Here is an 8,876-nt window from a genome sequence, read left to right on the forward strand (position 1 = left end):
TTAAACTAATTCCATATATGACTTTTTTAACCACAATGAAAAATTACCAAAATATAGCCATTAAAATCTAAAAGTATATTATGTATTTCATAAAATCTCAGGAATGATTGTTTATAAGCTATACTATTATTTTATGTCACTAAGAAGATAAAAAAACTATCAAATAAAATTTCAAAATGTGTCATACAGTTGATGAAATATGGCACATTTAGTTGAAAATGTTAGGAATCTATTAACAAAGCTAAAGAGCAACATTCAAGAATGCTTGTTTACTACATCTTCTGTGGTGAAAACAATCAGCCTAAATTGTTACAAATCACATTCTAACACTATAGGTGAAGACCAGGCAACATCTTGCAGAATTTAAGAAGTCGATCATCCTTTTTAAAATATATAATCACATACTTATTCAACCAATAAGCTTATAAATTATGAGTACTTTAATTTAAAGTTTAAATCTAAAATGTCAAATGGTTTATATTCCATAAACACACATATAATTGCAGTTATACTAACCTCTGATAAACAAATGTCAGTTCTGATTGATGCTAACAGCTTCCATAATGGGATCTGACAGCTTACAGATTATACCTGCCCCATGGGATACTACAACAAATCAGTTAGTTCCAACTACTTCCTCTTCAACATTATTTAATGTTCCCTGCTCTCTCATCAATTCACATGCATGACCGCACACTCGCACATGTAAAGCACAAAGTCTTCTCAAATATCTAGTTATATCTAGTCAAGGACGGTGGTTTTCAATTGTAAAATGAAAATATAAAAATTAAGTGGAAAATTTTCAAGTACAAAAGTATTCGTACAGCATATTGTTTGTAAAAAATACAGATACAGTTTTTAAAAACATAAAGTTCTTTGTCATCTGAAATGCATCTTGGTATTTTCATGTTAGAAAAAAATATCTGATACTATTTTAAAATAAAATTTCATATGTAACATTTATTAAGTAAAAAACAAAATATATCAAAAAGAAATTCTAAAACTTTTGAAGAAGCAGATCATGGAATGCTGGAAATAAGGGGAGAGAAAGCTCCCTATTCAAAATTAAACATTTAATAAAATACTTTTCTAGTCTCCACCTGCTTATATCTGGAGTAGAATTCTTTTTGTAATTCTTTTTGTTGACCGAAAGTGCTTTTCATCAATACCAGAATAAATTATAAACACTGAAGTCTAACCTCATTAGCACAAGTTTGTTAAAAGGATACTGCTTGGCTACCCTGAAACTTAACTAACTACACATAGTTGAGAAAAATACAAAATTGTTTATATTTCTTTTTTTTTTCTTTTGAGTTGGAGTCTCACTGGAGTGCAGCAGCCGCTCCCGGCTACCGCAGCCTTGACCTGCTGGGCTCCGGTGATCCATCCACCTCAGCCTTCCAAGTAGCCGGATTTACAGGCATGCACTACCATGCCCGGCTGATTTTTTGATTTATTGTAGAGATGAGGTCTCGCTGCCCAGGCGGGTCTCGAACCCGCGAGCTCAGGCAATCCACTCACCTCAGCCTCCCAAAGGCGCAGGATTATAGGCTGAGCCACCAAGCCCAGCTAATTGTTTATATTTCTGTGTGTACAACCATAAAGACTGTTCTCATCATTGCAATTGCTTGTCTGTAACACCCCAGGATTTCATACCATTAAAGCCTCATAGTGCAGGCATCTGCTACAACTTACAATAATGCCTCTTCCCACTCATAAGGACAGGTTGCTGTTGACACGTGTTAGCAACTCGTCCGGTGGTGGATCTTAATCTGTACGACTGGGATACTGCTTATAGAGAATATTCCTTGGGTTATCGTAAAGTTGTGTTTTTTCAACTATTACTAGCTTTATGTCCTCTTTGAACGCAAAAAACAAACAAAAGAAAACCCTCAAAAACCCTCTCATATGACTTTGAACATTAGTCACTACCTCTCACCTGACACATTTGTAAAGCCTGGTACAAGGATCAATCTCTTACTTAAAAGAAACATTTTTAAATGTCATATTGCAATGCCAAACAACTACACTTCAAATTTGATGAACTAAATAATTGTATTCTGCAGCTCTTCACAAAAAGACTGAAGTTAATATCAATTTCCTCACTTCAAACTAATTCTAGAAACTCAATATTAACAGATTGTATTTATTCAAGAATGATTAATCAAAAGTTTGGGATTTTGCTCAATGGACAGAAGCTGCAAGCATTCCCCCTAAGAATGGGAACAAGGCAAAGTTTCCCACTCTCACTCCTTTTGATCAACATAATGTTGGGAGTTCTCACCAGAGCAATCAGGCAAAAGAAGGAAATTAGGGGTATCCAAACAGGAAAAGAGGAAGTTAAGTTATCACCTCTTAGCTGACGATACAATTTTGTACTTTGAAAACCCTAAGGAGTTTGTCAAAAGCCTCCTCACACTGATAAACAACTTTGGTAAAGGGTTGGGTTACAAAATCAACGTGCAAAAGACAGTTCCATTTCTATGCGCCAGCAACAAGCAGGCAGAGAGTCAAATAAAAAGCATAACCCCATTCACAATAGCCACAAATATATATATATAATATAATACCTTGGCATCCACCTAAACAGAGAAATGAAAGAGTTTTACCACAAGAACTACAAAATGCTGCTCACAGAAATCAAAGATGACACAAACAAATGGAAAGACATTCTGTGTTCATGGATTGGAAGAATCAGTATTGTCAAGATGCCCATCCTACCCAAGTAATCCACAGCTTCAATGCAACAAAATATCAACATCATTCTTTTCGGAAATGAAAATGGCAATACAGAAATTTATATGGAAACAAAAAAGAGCATGAATAGCCAAAACAATCCTCAGCAAAAGGACCAAAGTGTGAGGTGTCACACTTCCAAACTTTAAACTTTACTACAAGGCTATGGTAGCCAAAACTGACTAGTATTGGTACAATAATAATCACATGGACCAGTGGAATAGGACAGCGATTCCGGAAGCAGAAGCACAGTCTCTCAACCAATTCTCTTCAACAAAGTCACCAATATTAATCACTGGGGAAAAGAGGCCATATTTAACAAATGGAGCTGAGAAAACTGGCTGACCATATAAAGAAAAATGAACTGGACCCCTATCTATCACCATTATTGCCACATATAAAAATCAGCCCTAAATGAATCAAAAGACCTAAACGTAAAACCCCAAACTGTAAGAATCCTTGAAGAAAACGTAGGCAACACCCTTAAGCATATCAGAGCAGGCAATGAGCCTTTTACCAAAGTCTCATAAGCAATGCCATAAAGCTAAGATAGACAAGTGGGGCCTTATCAATCTGAGAAGCTTTTGCACGGCAAAAGAAACCATCAAGAGAGTAAAGAGACAATTCACAGAACAGAAAAAAAATTTGTAAATTATGCACCTGACAAAGGCTTACAAGGAACTCAAAGTGAAAGGAAAAAAAACAACCATATTAAAAAGTGAGCAAAGGACATGAACAGACACTTCTCAAAAGACAACATACAAGCAGCCAACAGACAAATGAAAAACTGCTCAGTCTCACTAATCATCAAAGAAATGCAAACAAAAACTACGAGATACCATCTAACTCCAGTAAGGATGGCTATCATTAATAAGTAAAAAAAAAAAAACCCACAAAAAAACAGGTCCTGGCATGGGTGCAGAGAAAAGGGGACACTTCTACACTGTTGATTGGAGTGCAAGATAGTCCAACCTCTATGAAAAGTAGTGTGGCAATTCCTAAAATAACTAAAAATTGGCCTTCCATACAATCCAGCAATCCCTCTTCTGAGAATATATTGGGAGGAACATAAGCTGTTTTATAAAAAAGACAACTGCATATGCATGTTTATCGCTGCACTAATCACAAGAGCAAAAACATGAAACCAAACTTACTGCCCACCAAGAATGGATTGGATAAAGAAAATGTGGTACATATACATGATGGAATATTATGCAGCTATAAAGAACAAAATCTTGGACTTTGCAGCAAATTGGATGGAATTGGAGACCATCATACTAAGTGATCTATTACAGAAACAAAGAATTGAATACCACATGTTCTCACTTATAAGTGGACCCTGAACATTAGTCACGTTAACACAAGGGAGGGATCAGCAGACACTGGATACTACTAGAGAAGGAAGGGAGGAAGGGAAGAGGGTGCGGGCACGTAACAACACAAAGAGTACTTGGTTCATTACCGGGGGGAGTGAGGACCAGTTAGAAGCCCCAACTCCAACTGTAAGCTGCCTACTTATGCAGTTAATCCTCACTTGTACTCCACATTCCTATAATAAAATAATTTTTTTAAAAAAAAGCTTTGTTTGGGGTCTATTTCTGAGAAAGAGAGACAGAGGAAAGAAAGAGTTTAAAACCTAATCACCAAATTGTGGCAGGATAAAAGCTACTAAAGGTGAGATTCTGACTCAAATATATATATATATGTATATATGTATATATATGTGTACATATATGTATATATGTATATATGTGTATATATGTATATAGATGTTTTTGTCGTTCCTTTATTGTTTGCCTGTTTCAATTATTTGAATCATTTCTATTTAGCTTAGAAAAAGAACAAAGGCAGAAAGTATGTATCATTTAATCACAATTTATGATTATCCAAGGACAGCTTCCCAATAGAAATTTGTCAGTGTCTTTAGATGTGTGCCTGTGATTAGGAATACAAAGATAAGCAGGACTTTAGAAGTTTATGTTTTAAGGAGAAAACACAATGAAGCAGAAGAGAAATGAGGTCCAAAATTTTTCATACAATGTTATGAAATGCAATGGTCATCTATGAGGGATGCAGTTGTCCCAGCCCAAGCGGATGCCACAGCCCCCTGTCTACAAACCAAGGTCCAAATTACTCATATAGCACCAATATGACTACACTGTAGATACAAGTGAAATTATACATTTTTCTGCATTTTCACTTCATTCCCATTCTATTTCCTACAATTTAACAAACTTATAGCACTGAAAAAAGGATCAAGCTTCAATTATTTGTTATTGATTCTGAAGTTGCTTAACAGAAAACCACATATACTAAAAATAGGGTTTAGCAACATGATAAAGAAGAAAAGAAAATATGACCAAAGTATCTATAATTAAGTATAAAACCTGACTCTAAGCTTTTACACCCAATTGGGAAAGAAAAACTGGCACACATGGCTCCAAATAGAGACAAAATAGATCATCCATGACAATGTTATTCTGGCATCAAATTTTAAGAGCACTTTCTTTCATAAAACATTATTCTAGAGACTGACACAATATGACTCAGTGAACATCTGCAACAACTGCTGTGGTTTGGAGATCTTTCCCCTCCAAAGCTCATGCCGAAATTTGTTTTCCAATGTGGTAGTGTTGGGAGGTGGGACCTGGGTGGGAGGTATCTGAATCATGGGGGAAGATACCTCATAAATAGATCAAATGTATATCAAATAAATAGATCAATCAGGATAAAATAAAGCAGGGCATAAAAACTCTAAGTTGAACAGCCTAAAATCAACACTAAAAACATTGCATGTTATATATGGAGGAAGATGCATAAGAGGCATCCTTTTTATTTTAATGCCATTTAATTCTCAGTAAGTATAGGTACACATTAGAAGGGACAAAATATGTATGTAACAGGAAAATATTCCAGAAGTCATCTGATATTGCAACTTAAGTTAAAAGCAGTTGGCTAAATCTGACACAATTCCAGGACCCCAGGACTACAATATCCACTCTCTTCAGTTTACTCAACTGTTTCTCACTATACTACCCAGATTTCATTTAAGCAAATCACTTGCCAAAATGATTTTACAACACTGTCAGCAATGGTTGGGAGCTGAGTTACACTGTAGGTTTGCCTGCATGTTGTCCTTTAACTCCTAATTTATCATGAGGAAATAGCTTTCTATTTTAATTAGTATTTGTCTAGTTGCTAGTGATATTTAACTTCTTAGTTTTTGAAACTTTGCATGTTTCCCTTGTGTAAAAAGTTTATTCTTGTATTCCATATTTATAATACCAATTTTCCTAAATTCTCCCTTTAACAGAGATATTAAGCCTGACTAGTGAAGCCATTTTAGGTGGTAAATTTGGCAACATTTATCAAAGTTAAGACGCACAAACCCTATGTTCAGCATTCTAACCTTCATAATTCTACCCTAGAAAAAAGCAGGAAGTGGCTTCTGTACGGGCAGCAGGTGGTGTGCCAGGTTCTCGGCTGAAGTTCCGTCCCCAGTGGGCTGCCGTCCCAGTTGGACTGTGACTGTGGAACTCAGCGCCGAATACCTGCGGGATAAGCTGCAACAGGACCTGGAGGCAGAGCACGTGATGAGTTGAGCCGCTCCACAAGGGACCAAGGGCTTCTGGAGGGGCAGATTTGGCTCCATTCATATTAATCCGTGCGGTAGGAGGTGGAAGACACGACCCTCAATCGTTGCGCGTCCTTCTTCCAAGTCCTAGTGTCGGCCAAGTTCGAGGGGAAGACACTACTTAACAGACACCGGCTGATGAACGCTTTCCAAGCCAAATACATCCCGCATATCCATGCCTTTGAACAGGAAACCCTGACCCCAGAGCAGTGGGTGCATGGGCGGCAGAAGTGAGGGACTGGGACCTGCACAGCCGTTAAATTGTAAGTCAGGACCAGCTTATGTGTCGATGTGTTGTGTACCAGAGGGAGACCGGGGTACTAGGGCTGTGTCTAGGACTTGGATTCGCCCTGACCCGCCACCGTCCACTGTGTTACCTTGGACATGTCCCTCTCCCCATCTAGGCCTCTGGGTCCCCACTTGCAAAATTTTTATCATTAAAAAAAAAAGAAAAGAAAAAGGCACAGGCACACATAGGTTCTTTTAGAAGGTCATAAGGTAGATTCATAAACACTGACATTAAGTGAAAAGGACAAAGCATTAGTCATTTTATACAAACACACAGGCACATATAAAGCATGATCTCATCTTTATTAAACTAAAATAAAACCATATATACAGATATTTCTCTAATTAGTCAACTCCTGAGCTTAAATATTTAAGAGGCTTTTCTTGAACCACAATATTCCAGCAATACTTCCTTTCCATATGCTTCCGTGGCATTTCCATGCCCACTCACATCTTCTCTCAGCATTTATGACACCATATTGCTTGCTTAAATATTTGTCTGTCAGTAGACCTATGGGCACAGCAAAGGCAGGCACAGCATCTCTCTTGTGAGCTGTTGTACCCACAATGCCTCGAAGAGGCCTGACACAGAAACATACTCAGTAACTGCTGACTAATTCTATTTTCTGCAGGTAATAATTAATTATCAATCCCACAACACTGGGTACAACTATTATTGCTTAATGACAAAACAGAACAAGGTATTTTCATTTCCATTAGTACAATTTACACAACTTAAGTAGTTATCTACTCTGTAGATACGTAGGTTGAAAAAGGTTTTTTTAAAAGACATTATCGCATAATAGGTTTTGTGAATTAGCCATAGGAATGCTCTCCTTCTTAATCTGTGTACTACGCTATCACAAAGAAAAATCTACTTGTGTATAAAAGCAAATAGGCTAATTTACTGACTGTTGGACAAAGGCACCGGTACCCCCACTGCATAGTCCTTAGCCTAAGGGAATGATACTTCCAGCATCTGGTTATTATTTCCCTTAGGATGAAGGTTGGTGAGGAAGGTTGGGATCTCAGTGGCTTCACCTACATTTAAGTCAAACTAAATGGCCTTGAAATTCATTTTTTTCTGGAAGACCAAAATTTTATCAGGGCATCATTCAAAGAGGAATGAATATGACTTTAACATTCTGTGATCAGGACGCACATATTCTTATGATGCTGCTGACCCTGCCATCTCATGACCAATCTCCACTCTTTTCTCAGTCGCAGGCTTCTCCCACCAGAACAGGCCGATTTTACTGCCTTATCTTCCATAAGGCAGTAGTTGAGGTCTCCTAGCATAATTTTCTCAAAAGCAAGATAGGGAAGTGGGCAGTTGTATTAACATGCTTTCAAGCTTGTATTTCTATAAACAGAATTTATTAACACCCTAAAAAGGAAGCACTCATAGAGCCAGAAGCTGAAACAAAGGCTTTTGTTCTGATAAAATCTACATTGTGCATCATTTTTTCCTTTCTCTTAGTTTGTTATCCCTTATTTTATTAAATAGTTTAAAGAGCACTGGGTGAGAGAGGAAGGTGGAGGAATGGGGTGAAGATTACTGACTATTAAAAGTAAATTGTGGCTAGGCGCAGTGACTCACGCTTCTAATCCTAGCACTTTGGGAGGTCTAGGCGAGAGGACTGGTTGAATTCAGGGGTTCAAGACCAGCCCAAGCAACATGGAGAGACCTCTTCTCTACAATAAATCAAACAAGTAGTTGGGCATGGTGGCGCATGCCTGTGGTTCCAGCTACTTGGAAGGCTAACGCGTAAGGATTGCCTGAGCCCAGCAGGTCCAGGCTGAGGTGGCTGTGGTGTACTACAGCCTGGGTGACAGAGTGAGACTCCGACTCAAATAAATAAATAAATGTAAGTTGTAAAATTAAGCTATATTTTTTCAGAGCAATATGGCAATATAAACATAACAAGATGGCAATCAAAAGCCTAAGTATAATTTCAAAACCAGATCTAAAGAAACAAGGATTGGAAGTCAAGATGGTTCCTAACCTACTATGAATGACTATAGGTTACTTGATAACAAAAGATAGCATCAAAATTAATTCTGTAATGACAAATTATGAAATGAAAAAATAGATGAAAATGCTATTCCCAGTTGCTAATATGATTGCGTTAAAATGCTGGGGTCTTACAAGGTCATTTTGCAATCATCATGTTTAATTCAATAGGTATGCCCATTTTTCAGAACTTATGGAGTTTTA

The 8,876-nt window shown here is 37.3% G+C and overlaps 1 pseudogene; it reads left to right on the forward strand.

Annotated features, from left to right (window-relative positions):
• The first annotated feature begins 563 nt into the window (after positions 1-563).
• LOC103273574 lies at positions 564-6,604 on the forward strand (annotated as a pseudogene).
• The last annotated feature ends 2,272 nt before the right edge of the window (positions 6,605-8,876 follow it).

The sequence above is a fragment of the Carlito syrichta genome, unplaced genomic scaffold (assembly GCF_000164805.1).
Source record: "Carlito syrichta isolate Samal-C Ts95f unplaced genomic scaffold, Tarsius_syrichta-2.0.1 Scaffold314092, whole genome shotgun sequence".
NCBI classification, from domain to species: domain Eukaryota; kingdom Metazoa; phylum Chordata; class Mammalia; order Primates; family Tarsiidae; genus Carlito; species Carlito syrichta.